General features: G+C 37.9%; 1 protein-coding gene across 5 annotated transcripts in view; it reads right to left on the bottom strand.

Annotated features, from left to right (window-relative positions):
• Nucleotides 1-14,682, bottom strand: part of Tbc1d4 (TBC1 domain family member 4) — a 178,192-nt gene that overhangs the window by 75,743 nt on the left and 87,767 nt on the right. The window contains exon 1 of one of the 5 annotated variants that reach the window (XM_074043226.1): nt 1,662-1,812. The exons of the other annotated variants lie outside the window; for them this stretch is intronic. The gene's annotated coding sequence lies outside the window, so the exon portion shown is untranslated. Of the gene's footprint in view, nt 1-1,661; nt 1,813-14,682 lie in introns of those variants that run through there. 5 annotated transcript variants of the gene reach the window in all.

The following is a 14,682-nucleotide window of genomic DNA, read 5'->3' as shown; positions in this document are numbered from 1 at the left end:
AAATAATCATCATCCCCAGTAGAGAAATGAGTTATCCAAGAGCTATGGAAACCTTTTACTGAGGCAATTATTTAAGGAATTCAGAAATAACACAAGAGGATAAAATCTCTATCCTATACTTAGGATAGTATTAGTCTAGTATTTTGGAATAATACCATTCTCCTATAATATAATGTTATTTGACATATCTACGCAGTAATAAATGCATGGCTGGAAGAATTTGAATACTTAGTGAATGTGTGTATGTTAAATCTTTCCAGCATCACTTTCCTGTGTCATTAGTTTTTATGTGAAAAAGACTGAATTGACTTTGTTTCTTGCTATGGATGTTTTATAAGACCCTTGGAAAACTGTGGGTCTCAGAACTTGAATGAATGCCGTCAGCATAAAGAGGCATATACATAGCACTGGACAAAACACCCTGAACTCCGATCAAAGTTCCCAGTATTAAAACAAGGTTAGTAAATTCCTGTTTGATGATTCAACAGATCTGGCAACCTTAAAAATGGAAAGTTTCTCAGTCTGCTCAATGCTCACCCAAAGTAGGAAGTAACACTTCACTCTCCACACTCTAACTACATATTCAAGTTACTTACATTTGAGCAGCAATAATTCCACTCATCAGACTCTACCTACAACCCACAGAGCCTGACGCAGATTTAAAGCCAATTCAAGGCAAGGTTTGTACTCTGTGGCACCATTCAGTCTTCAACATCAAATACTGAAGAAAAAAAAATCTTCACTAAAGTAGGCGCTAAGAGATTTATATTCTATCCCTGGCTCTGCCAATGTTTTTCTCAGTACCTGTGGGAAGAGGTGTTTCATCTTTGCAAACAACGTTTCTTTCAAGTGCAAAGCAAAGTTGGAAGTGGATAGATGGTCAAAAGCTCTCATCTAGATCCAACTTCTGCGGCTTTATTTTTGGGTCAGTGTCAATATAGGAACAAGATAATACTACTATGCATTCAAGGGGAAGGAAAAACTACCTTTATTATTAAACCAGAAGTGATGTTAGTTATTGAAAATATTCATTTTCATTAACATACAATAATCAATTTAACAAACAACAAAATGAAGTGAGCTTTTCCCAAGCATTTTTTGATATTTAGAAAAAGCACAGTGCCACCTTCAGTCAGTATTTTGCCATTACACCTTTAGTGACCAATAAAACATTTAAATTCAAGTATCAAGATTCAGACATTAAAGCAATTCCTAACCCCAGACCAAAAAAAGTGCTGCCAGATTCCTTGATGTTATGTGTTCTTTCTTTCTTTCTTTTTTTTTTTTTTGTGGTACTGGGACTTGAACTCAGGGCCTTCACCTTGAGCCACTCAGCCAGCCCTTTTTGTGAGGGGTATTTTCGAAATAGACTCTGACAAACTATTTGCCCCAGCTGGCTTTGAACCTTGATCCTCCTGATCTCTGGCTCCTAACTAGCTAGGATTACAGGAGTTAGCCACTCACACCCAGCATCATGTGTTATTTCTCATTAACTATAATAATTACCTATCACATTTTTCCAACAAACTCATTCGTATTTTTAAAACTATATTTCACCTGACTTCAAAAGAAAACAACTTTTACAACTTCCATGTTTAAAGGCTGATGCATACACAGAAGAAAAAAACCTGGATAGCAAAAAAAAAAAAGAGGAAAGATACCTTTGATCAGGAAGCCAGTTGAATATTGTCGTCTTACACAAAGAGCACTGGATATGTCAAACTGATGTCATCCTCAGTTTTAGCCCTTTCTAAAACTTAAGAAGTTCTCTTTTGCTCTAAATAAGCCAGCAGTTCACTGCACTTGTGAAAGTCCACACTATCACTGTACAGCCAATTGTGAGACTTCCCATGAATGACCGTTATTGCTTCAAAAGTTAAGTATTTCCTGAGTCTGCAATCAGGAAAAACACAGATTGTTCAGGACTAAAGAGCAAAAGCTTTAGCTTTCTTTAACAAGAAACACTTTATTTTTGGTGACTATTTCTTTTCTTGCACTGTTTAAATAATCACAAGTGTCCAGCACATACTAATTGTAGGGGTAAGAAATTAATCTAATCTATATAGTATGATGCCTTTTTTCCCACAGGACTTTGATGAACTTGGGTAAATCTTTAAAAATAGATACAAATATGAATGTGAGAATAAACTTTTTAAAATATATTCTAAAAAATAGCAATTGGGTCAGTCTTTTACAACTGATGAAAGTTTAACTGCTTGGTTCATTGTTAATCTTTTTACTATAATTATAGTAGGCAAAGCAGGATTTAAATAAGTATAAAAATTAAAGTTGAGGAAAAACATTATAGAACATTCCAAATAAACCGAAAAAGCTGCCTAACAGGAGTAACAATTTAAAGTACTTTCACTGACATTGAGACAGTGGGGGAAAGATGTATTTGTTTTGGGAGAAATGCATGCCTTTAGCAGAAAGGCAAATCTCCTTTATAATTCTGTTTTTTAAAAGAAACAAGATAATAAGCCACCCAGGCAAAACAGGAAGATGCTAAAAATATAATGTTGCAAAGTAAAATTCAGCAAGTTGAGAAATGAGTAATTTGATCATTTAATACCATCATTTCTACTGGACTTTTTTAAAGCTCATCTTCAAATAATGGAAAATATGGATATACACCATTAAAAGTTCATCTGTATTAAGTTAATACTAGCTGTTCCCAGCCATCTTTCCAGCCCAGATTGTCTTGGAAGCACAACCAGGCTGCAGGATTGTTGAGGTGAGGCTGGCTGACAATCTCATTTTAACCTTTGTTTGTTGCAGGGGTGAGGCTGCAGGATTGTTGAGGTGAGGCTGGCTGACAATCTCATTTTAACCTTTGTTTGTTGCAGGGGTGTGTGTGTGTGTGTGTGTGTGTGTGTGTTTTGTTTGTCTTTGTTTTTGTTAGATGAGATCTCACTATATTACCTAGGCTGGTCTTGAACTCCTGGGCTCAAGCAATCCTCCTACTTCAGTACCTAGTCTTACTGAGTAGCAGGGGCTGCAGCTGTGTGCTGCCAACTCAGCTTCATTTGACCTTTCATCCTAAAGTACTCCAGAGATTTTCATTTGTTTAAAAATTATTTTGGTTAACATTATTAAGGTAGATTTTCCACAGTAAAATGAATATTAATTTTGACTGATTCTATATTCAAAATAAACTAGAATAACACAGTAACTTTATTTATATTTGGGGGGGGTGGTACTAGAGTTTGAACAGGGCCTCACGCCTGCCTCTACCACTTGAGCTACTCAGCCAGCCCTGTTTTGTGTTGGGTTTTTCTCAGAGATAGAGTCTTGCAAACTATTAGCCAGGGCTGGCTTCTAACTGTGATCCTCCTGATCTCTGCTTCCTGAGTAGCCACAGGTGTGAGTCACCATCCCGTACCCCAGACCTCTCCTGCAGTGATTTTAAAATTACAGGATTATAAAACTAAAGGTACCCTTGAAACCACGGGCCCCTCTCTCTTTACACGTGAAGAAACAAACTGTTTACACAAAAAGTTAAACCAATAAAAAGGAAAATAATGAGATTAGAAAAGACTCAACTATTTGGGGCCAAAGAAAGCAGAGTACAGTATCTCTGTGACTTAAACCAGAGTCCTACAAGCCACTTTGCTTTTGATCCCTTGGCCGTCAACCAAGACAGTTTCCTCTCAGACCAGGCTTTAGTTCTTAGATATCCTCAGTCATTTTGCTCCAAACCCATCTAGGGTTCAACTCCTCTCACTGCTGCTTCCCTGATACCCGCTGAGTTAGCACAAACAAAAGCAAATTCCTTAACCTTTCTACCAAATTCTCTCTTCTCATTCTGTGTTACCACTCAAAGCACTGAAATCCTTCTTTGGAAGTGGTGACTATGTTTTCTTACCTATGACCATGAAAATTGCAACAGTGATCAGAGAGACAATACACCACCGTAATTCACAGGAAAAATACCTGGGGAATCATGTGATTTGATTAAGAGACTAGAATCTTCTGAGATACAGCTTCGTTCAGGGCTAGAGGGAAATATAAACACAAGAAGACAGATGGGGTAGGTGGTAAGAAGTTCAATGGTGGAAGGAATAGGCAAAGAGTTGTTTTCAAATTCCCCATCAAAAGCAAAATTGTTATTTTAAAAAGGAAGTATTCCATCTCGATGGCATATTAAAAAAGCATAAAACATAGAATTTAAAACCCCACTCTGATACCTACTATTGGTATAGAAAAAACACTATACCCTTCTCAGTCTCAGGTTTTTCATCTGAAAAATGGAAATCACAATGTTAATACCAGAGGTAAGCTGGGAAAAGTTGAATTAAACATGGCAATATGCCTGACAGTGAGCTGCGACAGTGAACACATTCAATAATGTTTAATTAAATCTAAAATATAATTCTTGTTGGCAATAATGGCACCGATAGGTTTCAGTTCTTACTGCACCCTTAAGCTCCTGTTTTCCAGGGTCACAGTCCTGCCTCCCAGGGTCACAGTCCAGCATGAAGTCTAGCTTGAACCCTCCTTCTGCCCCAACCTCCAATCAGCATGACCCATAAGATGCTAACCAATCAGATCATGCTGGGTCCCACTGAGGGGTATTGAAGCCCCTGCCCCTCTCTCCCTCTCTCTCTTGGCTCTCTCTGCTCTCTCCCTCTCCCACCCAGCAATAAAGAATCTCTTGGCCAGATCACTCCTCTCCACGTGGTCATTTTGGGGCCTATATTTCCTTACAATTCTGATTTGTGCTGTGAAAGGGAACTGAAGAAGTAAGAATCTGTTTCTAAATAAATATCCCTGCTATGAAATTTAAAATGTAGAAGGAGAAGAGAAATAGGAGAGAAAAAATAATAAACAAGATAAATAGATTAGCAAGGATTTTAGATAGTGGAAATTCCAAGGGAAAAAATATGCAAGGAAGGGAACAATTTGATAGGATGGTACATTTGGAGGGTCTTCATTGCGGTTTTAGAGAAAGGACTCTGTGTAAGATGGTATCTGGGAAAAATCTGAGGTCAGGAAGGACTTGAGCCCTATGCGTATCTGGGGGAGGAATATTCCAGGCCAACAGAACGTCAAGTCCAGTGGCCTTGACGCACGGATTCCCGGGTGTGTGGAGAAACTCAGGGAACTCATGGGGCTGGATATAATGAGTGCACAGAGGAGTAAGGACTAGGTCAACTGTGGGGGACACAGGAGGTCAGCATCATGCTGGGCCTTCAAAGGGCTTTGGCTTTTACTTTTCCTGAAACAGAAAGACACTGGGAGGGTGCTAAGTGGAGAAATGATAAGATTTAAGTTATGCTTTCAAAAGATCTGTTTAGCCACTGTAATTGATGGCTCACATAGGAGTTACCACCATGGAGGTGCCTAGCAGCAGCCAGTTTCTGGATACTTTTTTTTTTTTTTTTTAATTTTTGTGGTACTGAGATTGGATCTCAGGGCTTTGTGCTTGCAAAGCAAGTACTACCACATGAGCCACACCTCCAGTTCTGGATATAATTTTAAAGGTACAGAAGCATGGCTTGCTGATAGATCTGATATGAGGTGTAGGAGAAGAGGCCTGGATGACTTCATTGTTTGAGGACAGAGGAATTAGAAGAATGGAGCTATAATGAAACACATTAAGGGACTGGGATGGCTTAAGTGATCAGGAGCTTAGCTAAGGACAGGACAATTTTTAACAGTTTACAGATATCCAACTGAGATGTCAGTAGGCAGTTAGATATGTGCGTCTAGAGCTCAGAGAGAGATCAGGGCTGAGACAGAAAACTGGACGTTATCAGCAGTCATGAGATTAGAAGAGTCCAGCAAAAGAATATAGATGACCCAGAGAGAGGGAGACAGAAGTATCTCCAGGACCAATCCCTGAGAGTCATAATGCTTACCGTTTGGAAAATGAAAAGATAAGAACAAGGTGAGAGCATGGGGAGGAAGATGTAACAGGGTACTGAACATGAAACATTAAATTAAATTCAAAGCAATGTAGGCAAAACTGTAACATTCACATGTAATTCTAGCTACTCAGGAGGCAAGGATAAAAGGATCACAGTTCAAGACCAGCTCAAGCAAAGTTAGTGTAAGTTCCCATCTGAAAAACAAGCAAGCAAGCAAAAGGCCTGGGGGTGTGGCTCAAATGGTAGAGCGCTTGAGGCTTTGAGCTCAATCCCAAGTACAGAGAGAGAGAGAAACAGAGAGAGAATGACATGAACAAGGGAAAATATAGCAAGAGCCAAGGATAAAAACCACCTGATTTATGGCATCCTAAAGTCTCGAAGCCAAGGAAGAAAGTTTTCCAAGAAGGAGGCTGTAACAAATATGAGATCACAAGTGACTATGACAAGAAAAGTTTTAGTAAGGGCCAAGGCAAACCGTTACCAGTGTACATTCAAAAGAGAATTTCAGGAATGAAATCCAAAGCAATAGGAACAGGCAACATATTATGGCAGGAGAGATGGAAGAAATGGACGGCTTCCAATACAGACTGTCCAACGGTGATGGGGAAATTGATCATCACAAGAATGGAGGCAGAATTGCTGCAGAAATGTCCTTAGTAGGTGACACAGAAAAGGCTGAAGCGAGCTTGGGGATAGACACGGTTCATCTGAAAGAGAAAGGCAAGACCATAAAGGCACAGGTGCAGGCAGATGTGGTGTTGAGAGTTGGCAAACGTTCTCCTCCCACGGCTTTAATTTTAATTTCCTCTGTAACTAGCAAAGTTTTTGTTTTCTTGTTTTTCTTTGGTGGTACTGGGTTTGAAGTCAGGGTCTCATGCTTGCTAAGCAGATGCTCTGTCACTTAAGCCTCTCCACCAGCCCTTTAATTTCCTCTGTAAAACAAAAAGTATGCACACGAGCTGAGTTGAGGATGGGAAGGATGATCTAACAGGGTATTGAATGTGAAAGATTAGATTTAATTCGGGGCAACTGGAGGCGAACTTGTGAAGCGAAGATGTCTATAGAACTTCAGGCTACCTTTTCTGAGCTTTCATGGGGGCGTTTACATTTAACTCTAAGGTTTAACCAGAAATCTTAAATATCTTACGTGAGACTCAGGAATAAGGCAATACAGAACAGGGGATTTGCACCGTGAAATGAAACCATATAGGTAAGCAGCTTTCCCTGCCTGGGATGAGACTGAAAGCTAACCTATGGAAGTTACATTGATATAAGGAGTTAACTTGGGGAAAATTTTGCATGTACTTAGGCCAAAACCCACAATGCTGTTTACCAAAATAAGAATAACATGATTTGATTGTAAAGTATCATGCCACTTGTGAAAAATAACTCTGCTTCTTTTCTTGGATATGGCCATTTATATAGATATGATATTTACAGGGCAAAATAAGAATCAAAGTCATCAAAGCAAGAAAGTAAGACTCCTCATAAACGTGTAACCAAGAACGTTTATTTTCCATTTTCTAATTATAATAACACAGAATAAGGACCTGAGAAATATCTAAGAAATAAATGCCATTTAAAAAAAAATCTGGCACTATGAGCTCTATGGTTTTGAATGCAGCATATCTTTCTACCCAACCACAAAACACTTACAGCGTGAGGTCATTCTACTACCTATTTATTCAACAGGATGCTCTCCATTTGTCAATTTAGTCCTACTATGTGCTCAATTCTCATAAAGTATACAGTTCAATACCATCTTTATGTACGCCAACAAACACTAGAGGGAGCTTTCTCACATGGACTAGTTTAAGTTAAAAAAAGAACTTCAAAAAATATAGTATCAACAAAAAGATACTACTTATAAAATATTATTACCACTGCTCTCATTTTAGGTTCATATAATTAACCACAGACAAGTCAATTAACTGGAAATTCAACTGATCAGACAAGTTTGGCAATAAAATAAGAAGTAAGTAGCTACCTTGCAAAAATTAGAATACAGAAAAATCAGGATCTGATATTTAATCTGTTAGATATTTTCAAACAGAACATAATAAGCATAATAATAGAAATGTATCTGGTTCCTTTATTGGAATATATAAAAGTATAAGCCAATTAAACAAAATACTAAAACTGGACAGTAAGTAGTTTTAACTTCTGAAATGTCTGAACTCATAAGGAGAGAAACTTTTGAGCAAGGCTTGGTTGTGCAATAGACTGAGCCTTGGGAAAGGGGTAAAGGGTAAAGGCTAAGCCCAGAGGGAACTGGATGCCATAAGCTCTCACTGAGATCAGTTGATAAAGTTGTAATATTACCAGGAAACACAAACGCCACACATTTCTCAGAAACCTATTTTTGTCCTGACCTTCCATATTACTTCAGATATTTATACCATCACAACAGATTTTTGACATTGCAAATGAAAGGCATACAACATTCTCAAACATTTATTCAAAGACTTCAGTGGCTTATAAGCATTATTAATCACTAAAGGGGGGTTATGCCTCCCTTCTTTGAAGAAGAAAACTCCTAACTGCACATCACCCATGAATAAAAAAGAAAACACACAACTGTCTCTCTCCAAAAATAGGCTGGAAGGGCAATAGCAAGCAACCAGATGCCTGATCTCTGACCCAGGGTTGGCACATCTCAAGGGCAAAACAACATCGCTGGTCTCCAACTATTCATGTTGGAGCTCTATATGACAGTCTCCAACCTTCACAGCAGAATTAAACTCCTGCAAACAACAGCCATCACAATAGAATGTGCCTGATTCACTGTTCCCAGTGAATGAAAAATTAGTACTCTGACATCATGCACCAAAATTGCCTTCTGGGCCCCCATCCCTTTCTCCTACTTGGGACTATAGTGAACATCACTTAGGAGTGGTTCTAAGCAGAAAAGGCATTCTAAGAGCTGGTGTAAGCTGTTCAAAGGTATTCTTCATTGTTCAGTCCCTTCTATGGTCTGACAAAATGACACCAAGGGAAAGCATATAACAATTCAGGTGACTCCACAAAGGACAGGATTTTCCTGTCACCTTTGATTGCAGAAAACAATGAAAGGCTTGAGACTTTCAGAGTCTTGGGGGGAAAACACACACACACACACACACAAACACACACACACACACACACACACACACACACACACACACTTCTAAGTACTTTACAGACATCTGACTTGAAATCAGATTAATAAATATATACTTCCACAAGCAATAAACCTCTACCTTTGAGGTCTCTGAAATGTCACCACATTGCTTGAAAAACACCTGAAGGAGAACACTGTCAGTACTAGCCTTTACCCAGTTCATATAAAGCCCTATCCACTGTCTGTACCCACAACTTCTAGACAGATCTCCTCTCTCCCTCAACTCAACTCTATTCAGAGACACCATTAACTTTCAACTAATTGCTCTTTCTCTAAGATTTGTTAAAATTTCAAGTAAACTTTGGCAATTCAGTATACCAAAGCCCTACCAAAAAAGACATTTTTACTTCTCAAATTTTATGTATTGCAAACATATAACTGTCAAATTTTAATTGTCAAAGCAGCTCTCTGATCCTTAATTATTTAATGTCCAAAATACTTTCTAATATCTACATTAAAAGGAGTAACAATTATAGCAATGTTTCAATGTTAGCATTATAAGCAACATGACTGAAGATAAAAGAAATCAGGAAAATCCGCTCAGTGGTTACTAGTAATTAACCTGTATGCTGTGATGATGTGGCCAGAATTCATTTCGTCAATGTTCCCAAACAAAGGATTTAGACAAACTGTAGTTTGGTCAAACTTCACAACTTCAAAGTCAGAAAACAAATTAAAAGCAAACTAGCAGCCCTGACTTTCGTTTTACACATGAACTACTTTCAAGAAAGAATAAATTATTCTAACTATAAATCATTTATGAATGACTTAGCTATAATAGACAGCACGTTGTCTACATAGCACCCACCGTAATTTAGAAAAAATAGTTTCAGTGGACACTGCCATTCCTTGCACCCTCCCCTTGGTCCAATCTCCCCACCCCTCACAAGAAAAGGCACAAAAAGGGCACGTAATTCAAGCTGCTCTGGGGACACACACAGAGATGGTAAGTGACTCAAGCAAGGTCAGTTTGAGTTACTCCCAATATTTTTCCAACATAATATGAGACACCACTGTTTTGCATGGGAGGCCTCCAGCTGCTGGGGTACCACAGATGGCAAGATCCTTTCATTGGAGAGAGCCAGTCTGCAGTGACACAAAATGAAACCAAGGGGAAAGAGAATTAAAACCAACATATGCAAGGAAGAGGTCTGGGTGGGGTGGAGTCACCGGATGTAGGGTGCAGACATCCTGGGAGGAGTGGCTGATGAGCTCTTGGCCCCCTGCAATTCTGGGGCCAGTCCAGGATCCCTTCGTGAGTGGCAGTTTTCACTCTTGCCTCTAAGAGTCCTCACTAGTATACAAGAAATATACTGTGAGAAATATACTCGTCAAGGAATCCGCCAATAGCACATGTAACCTGTGAAACCTAATCATCGGGATTGGTTCATCAATGATGACTGACACCTAGACCAGCAACTGACTACACAAAACAGAAGTTCATTTCTCCCCCACATAAAAGTGCCCTTGTGGTATGTGGCTGTTATGGTACTCATTATCCTTAAATATCAAAGACTCAGGCTCCTTCTATCTTGCTTCTTTTGGGGTTCTTGACCCCATCATCCAAAACACTGGCAAATGTATTCCAGGCAACAGAATCTGAAGAAGGGACAAATAAGGAAGAAAAAAAAAGAACAAGGAGAATAGAGAACAAAGGGGATCACCCAATACACACACACACACACACAGAATGAGAGAGACAAAGAGACAGAGACTGGACTCTCTCTTAGGAAGGTTTCTTAAGGAAGCAGTCCCAGAATCAATCTATTTACACCCTCCTGGCCAGAACGAGAGGAACCTCTAGTAACAAGAGTAGCTGAGAAATGCAGTACTGACCCTGATTGGCCAAGTACATCATTTGAAATTCTATTTCTAAAGAACAGAGAACAGACATGGGCACAACTTATATTCTCGTCATAGCTAGCAACAATGCAATAGACAAAAAAGTATGAGTCAAAGCTCTTTGACAAAGAAAAGCTGCTGATATGTGTAAGTCAAAGTGTTTAAATCGTATAATGGCTACAAAAAATTAGTCAACCCAAAGCTGCAGGAAACTATCCCAGACTGAACACACGTTCTGACGAAACCTCAAAGACAGTCATGGAACTGTCTCTCAAAGATAGCAAAGAGCTTCTGATGGCAATGCCATCAGAAAATTGTTTTCCTCTTTATTAACATGTATTAATTGTACAAGAGGTTTCACTATGATAGTTCCACACGTGTGTGATGTACTTTACTCATATTCAGACCCCTGCTACTTTCTTTGCTCCCTCTCCCCTTTTACAATTTTAATGGGTTTCATCATTCTATTTACAGAAATGCATATAATGCACTTAGATCACCTCTATCACCCTGTCCTTTAGCCTTCTCCACTCCTGCTGACCTACTCCCAACAGTCCTCTGTATTTTTTTCTTAAGGTCTAGCTTTCACAGATGAGAGAAAACATGTGATTTTTATCTTTTCCATCTGGCTTATTTTATTTAACATGATGATCTCTAATTCCATGCATTGTCCTGCAGATGACATAAATCTTATTCTTATTTGGGATTGAATAATACTCTATTGTGTATATCACATTTTCTTTATCCATTCATCTATTGGTGGACACCTAGGCTAATTCCACAGCTTGGCTGTTATAAATAGTGCTGTAATAAATCTGGGTGTTCAGGTATCTCTATTGTATACTGATTTACATTTAAATATGTTTTCCTAGAAAATGGTAGTCTGGTGATCTTTAGGTAAACTTTTACATTTCTGTATTGACAGCAGTAGGGCAATGAACCACGAATAAACAACTAAAACTTATTCCAACTTGCATATTTCTGTACCTATTATCCAGAGGCAATCACAAAGCATTGTGATTAATTAATAAACAGAATTAATAAATTAAATTTCTACTTACATTGCAGTTTAGGAAATATATATTTAATACATTCCCACAGGCAAATACAGGAAACAGCATCATGTTTTTAATTATCATTTATCCTGTTATAAGAATTTGTTGAGCATTAGAGCTATAGGCATTTGTTGAAATGCCTATAGTGTTTCATTTTAACTGTTTGAGGAGTATATTATATACATCTGTCTTCATGAGCAGTATACACCATGCATAACATAAATTTTGCTGTCTTATTCACGTAGGAACAGCATGCCTTCAGTGTAACACAGTAGGGTTTTCCAGTTCCTACCCAGCTGCTAAATAAATCTCACAAACTGTGCAGTACAACAGAGGTCCTTAAACTTCAAACTGAGTGAGGCAGCTAAATGTCAAATATGCCATGAATTCTCTTCAGGAAATACACCTTTTATGAGGACAGGAGCCCTACAAGAGTACCAGTTATGACCATCTGCTACCTTTGTAGGCTCTGTTCTCCAAACTATTGAACAAGTCTGAAACAGAAATTACTTCCTGATTCTACCAACATTAGGTTTGTTTCTAGAATTATCTCAGCAATTGACTTTAATGCAGGTTTCAGAATGTTCCTGAAAGCCAATGGGAGCAGACAAAAGTCCAATGGGAATACAAAGGCCCAGACTCAACAATTATGTGATTCAAATAACACTGTACTATCCCATGGGTACTGTTACACCATGTCCTCAAAGAAAGATGACCAAAATTAAAAATACTCACTTACTCTACTACCATTCAAGTATGATTTCACTCATCAATCAAGCCAGTGGTGGTTTGAATTTTTTTAGTATAATTTTTTAATTTTTTATTGTACATTTTATTTGTTTACTTTTTGCATTTTTAAAATATTTTTATTATTGTATTGGGGGTGCATTGTGACATTTACAAAAGTTCTTGCAGGATTTCATAGCTTGACTTGAAGAATTTGAATTACAAAAACATCTTACAGGTGTTTGATTGAGATATAAACCAGGCCTAATAAGAGTTCACTGGAAAACCCCGTTGGCACAATGAATACATAAAAATAGTATGCAATACTACATTAATAGCATGCAAGATATAATTCCAATTGTTAGAACCCATTTATTGCATTTAGTTTCCCTTCTGAGAAATAAAAGCCCTTATTTGGGATTTGCTACTTTAAAAATATCAAAGTCCTAAATTATAATTTTTAACATGTTAAAAGAGCAATACAGGGTTGTGTGTGGCATTTTGTTAGTATGAAATCTATGAACACAATTTTACTCCTTATTCTTTGACCTTTGCTTCTATTTTCCATACATGCCAATTTGCATAATAAACATTCATCATATGTTTTTTAATTTTTATTTTACTAAAAACTTAATTATTCAAGTGTGTATCAAGTCTGTATTAATGGTTAGAAACTGATTTCAACTGTCTGGTTTTCAAATGACCTGCATGTAAAAATAGTACAGGACCAGGGACATAGCTCAGTAATAGCACTTGCCTAGAATGTGCAAGGCCTTGAGTTTGAACACCAGAACTGCCAATACATAAATAAATATATAAAAATTTAAAAAGAGATGAAAAATACAAAATCATTACAAAAGGATGATTATTCTTTTGTGGCTTCTTCTTGATCCCTAGATTTTCATAAAACTCCATAATTACAAAAAAAGTCCCTAGTGAGCAATACTCTTTTCTGGACATTCCTGACACCCTGCATCAAATCAGTTGGACAGTAACTTTCCAGACCCTTGAAATTTCAATTTGGAAATACAAAAAGATGAAGAAAAAAATGGTTTAAGAAAAAAAATGCAAGTACAAAAAAAAAAATGAGCTCAGAGATTTGAAAATTCATTATCAACAAAAGATTTATTTACACAGACACCAGCTAAACAGCTTTGGTATGATTACCCTAACGTTTATGGGCTGATTCAATAAGACAGAACTTGGGAAAGATTATTCCTTCAACATCTCTGTAATAAATAAAAATCACTCTTACATTTTTAAAGAATTTTACAGTTAAAAGAACCCAAGGAAATTTTTTCCAGAAATTCCCTTCCCTTTATTAAATCTTCTAAAAATTTTTCAGTTAACTATAAATAGCGGGTAACTACATATGCTCTCTTTGAGCCTAGTGAATAGAATATGAAGCACATAAAAAATGTCACAGTAAATCTTCCATAGAAATGGCCTCTAGGGCATACCAGAAGATGACAAGTTGTACTCAGAGGCAGAGAAACTTTGAAGAACAAAGCTTATCTGCCATCAGCTAAGGGGAGGTCGCTTCTGCCCACATTCTCCTCAGGGAAACTTCCCTCCATGACCCTTTCAAACTCATGCCCAACCCCAGAACCCATAACGCAATAAGCGCCTCCAAATCGCCCACAACACCCAGAGTTTCCCCCTCAGAGCACTTACTGCACTATATTTAGTCACCCAATGGAGTCTTTGTCTCCCATAGATGTGTCTCATTCCTCTTTATCTACTCCCAGCCCAAGGGCCAACACATGGCTCATGCTCAAAAAATGTTTGCAAAATAAATGAACAAATGAATAAGCAAGCAAAGACTCAACGAGGAGCTTGTAGTTCTGCTCATACTAGCCAGGTTGGCCCAAACCCAGAGTATTTTCATATGGGAAAGTAGTACTCATCAAATTAACAGCTTCACCTCCAAAAGCAGGTGCCAACTCTAAAAAGAGACTCGGATGACCACTGCTAATGGAAAAGCATGAACAATTTGTAAGTCAAGATCTGGAAAAGTTAGTCTTTGTAA

This window comes from Castor canadensis, chromosome 10 (assembly GCF_047511655.1).
Source record: "Castor canadensis chromosome 10, mCasCan1.hap1v2, whole genome shotgun sequence".
Taxonomy (NCBI): Eukaryota; Metazoa; Chordata; class Mammalia; order Rodentia; family Castoridae; genus Castor; species Castor canadensis.
This window is presented reverse-complemented; position numbering and strand designations above follow the sequence as displayed.